Raw genomic sequence first — 3,615 nt, forward strand, 5'->3', positions numbered from 1 at the left:
TGACGATATTGTGGCAGCAGGAGAGCGAGCATTGTTGATACTGTACGGTTGCCCTGATGTTTCGAACCTGGACACTGCCAGAAAGCTAATCTTTCACAGAAAAGTGAGCACTGCCACCACTTTCGTGCATCCACAAGAACTGCCACCGACTCAGGCAGCAGCGAAGTACCACTCGCTACGTGTCTACTGCCAAGTTCAAATCTGGCTCGGGAACCCAGTAGACCCTTTACGCCTGGGTTGGAAACTGCAGGATAACGAAGTTATCACTTTATAAGTAGTTTCACTTTAAAGTAGTTTCAAAGTAGTTTCACTTTAGTCATGTGAGTAACTTTGTAGCTAGTCACGTGACTTCTAGAAGTGGATACTGGAGTTCAAGGTGTTGACCTCTGATAACAGTCGTAGGAGCTTTGGAAAGCTTTGCGTAAATTTAGCAGACTGTTTCACGTTCTCATAAGCTCTATTAAGCAACCAAGTTGGAATCCATACCCTATCACGTAAAAATTCATGGTAGTGATGCAACGGGGGGGGGGGGGCTTTTTCAATGTGTTCATCTTATCTGGTTGATGTTTGGGAAATGTGCAAGTACTTTATGAGCTAAATAAAAAATAGGTGGGGCCAGTTTCTAATTAGACTATGCGTTAAAAAACATGAACGTTTTGGGATACACCCAGATTCTTCTGGAGGCCGTATTCTCCCTAAATCTCTTAATTTTGCAAATATATTTTCACAGCTCCAGCAAATTCACACAATACGTCAGTTTTTCTTGCTATTTTGATGACTTTGAGCATCTTTGCCCTGTCCATCTCCGAAAACAGCAAAGCCCTTGAATGGATTATGATTACCTCTTTATAAATTTTTGCTGACGATCATCTAGAAATATTATATGGTTTCAATTTTAAAAAAGGGTACATTTTCTCCATTGAATTGTGTTTACTTTGTTTTCAGGAATCTTGGTTTTTTGATGAAAATGAAGATATTTTGGACTTCGAAGAACCAGAGCCAGAAAGTGATGATTATTATGCAGACACCGCGAAACCAAAAAGAAGACGTACGATTGTTGTTCCTGAGAAGGAGTGTGCATATATAGTGTTTGCCTCAGGCGGTTTGGTGCTGCTATGAGAAGTTGTAGTAATAGTAGCTTCTAATTGATTTTTTTATATAATTATTTAAAAAATATATAAATCGAATTTAATTTACAGTCTCACGCCTTTATCAGGATGTAAAGTTGTTTTCCTATACTGCAAAAAGCGACTATGTGCATTGGCGATGGCTAAATCAGATATATAAAGTAAAAAATTTACTAAATTAAAGAAAAACATATAATATTTTTAAAGACGCATTATATAATAATCATTTATTATATAAAATATAAGAAAATGTGTATTATATGAAATTTAAATAATAATGAAAAATGTTTATTGATTTTATATACATTTTTTTCATTTTTTTAAAGGAAAAATATATAATATTAACATATTATATAAAACAAATATGATAATAAAATCGAAAATATAATATAGAAATAGCTAAACATAGGAATTGGGAAGTAAAAGTACTGTGCCACGTTCGCTGTCGTGTTATTGCAGTATGGAGCTGTCTAAGGACAAATCAGCTGTACACGCTCGTCCTCTGTCCTACTCTATTTCGTTTTGCTCTTTACTCCCCATGAAGTTCCCATTTTCTTTAAATCCTTTCGAAAAGCGCGATTTTTGATAGTACATCGTCCTTGTTTTTTGAGGTGTGGTAAATAATTGTAAGATAAAACTTTATCATAATACATTAATAACAATTAATAATAATAATAATTATACATAAAAAGTGTACATTAATTGACAAAAATCGTAAAACTTATTTATCCATTTGTAACTCACACATAAAATAAGTATAAAGTTTAAATAAAAAAAAAATGAAACTCAAGACAAAAATATTTAATCAACGAAAAAGTCAGATAAACAGTAATAAGGTGAAAACACGCATTGGCAATACCTGCCATTCTGTTAAAAATTGGCAATTCCGTTAAAATTTCTTATACCTTATCTCCATTTTTGAAATTACCTAGCTTACGCCTAAATTATTCTAGAGAAACTGGTTTTAATGTCTTAGGTCAAAGAAGAAAGACGAAATGTACAAAAATTGAATATAATTTAGAAAAGATTTTGCTTGGTCTAAAGTTGGCTTAAAGTACCGTTACATATCAAGAACATTTTAGTATCCTAGAATCCTCTTAGGTCAATTGACGCCTGAAAACCACAATTTCGAAGGTTTTTCCTCTAGTTCTTTCAATTTTTTTAAATTTATAGGCAGTACCATAGATAGTTCTGATTGCGTCAAGCCTTAAATGAACTCGTCTGGCTCGTCTGGTTCAGCATTTTGCTGAAAAGGCCCCCAGTGCGTACACGGAACTCCGTGTTTTTACTTCCACGTCTTCGTAGTGTTTTTGTCATCTCGTATATTATCTCATTATCACCCATGGCCAACCCTTTCGTAGCTCTCCGTTCTCACCATTAAAAGCATTGTCTAATCCTCAAGCTTGGAGTAAAATTCCAAAGTAATCACAAATTATAGACCTACAGATCCTCTTACCGCCGCTATTGTAAGACAAATTAAGTTTAAAATTCGCTTGATCCGAACCATGGTTTTGACGTGTTATAAAGTGTAATTTATATTTTCTGTGTAGAATTTTGCTTTGTTCTTTATTATATTTGTTTTTACTTTTCTTCTTTACATATCATTACTCCGTTTTAGTGTTATTTAAAACAGGAAATAAAATTCATTCATTTATTTTTGTCGGCTTTGCCACATTAGAATATGAAAATGAATCTGCTAATCAAGTTTGTTAAATTTGACAGTACTGTGTGTCCATAAAAACTTAATGATTAGCAGTTGGCTGATTCCCCAAGATAGCTACACCTTCAAACAAAAGCCAGACGTCCTTAGGCTATTTGGTGCCATATGTTTTTAGTTTGTTTTTTGCTTATTTTTCACACATGTTTCTTTTCTTTTTTAATTTAACTACTGCCAAACACTCTTAAGCTATTTGGTGCCATGTGTTTTTAGCTTGTTTTTTGCTTAATTTTCACACACGTTTCTTTTCTTTTTTAACTTAGCTAATACCAAACATTCTTAAGCTATTTGGTGCCACATGTTCTTAGCCTTTTTTTGCTTTTTTTTACACACATTTCTTTTTTTTATTATTTGGCTCCAACTACTACCAAAAACTGCATTACTCTGTTTGGAGATGTCCTTTATATAAAATTGAATATCTGATTGGTCCCAATTTTCTATGATGTGGTTGTAAATGTTTTCAGTTAACCAACCTACGCAATGAAAGTAAGTTTTTTCCACTCAAAGTAAGGAGCAAAATTAAAACTTAAATCGAACAAAAATTATAACCTGTACGATGGGGTTACCCCCTTCTCAACACCTCGCTCTTCACGCTAAAGCTTTTTGGTACATTTAAAAAAGCTTCTTATTGTTCTAATTAAACGTCCCGTGTTTTTCAGGAGTCGTTATTACAGAATTGGGACAATATTCAAAATTTAGCATAATGAGCGAGTTGTTGAGTATGGGGAAACCCTTTCATATACTTAATAATTTCAGTTCATTTTAAGTTTT

This window comes from Artemia franciscana, chromosome 6 (assembly GCF_032884065.1).
Source record: "Artemia franciscana chromosome 6, ASM3288406v1, whole genome shotgun sequence".
Classification (NCBI taxonomy): Eukaryota; Metazoa; Arthropoda; class Branchiopoda; order Anostraca; family Artemiidae; genus Artemia; species Artemia franciscana.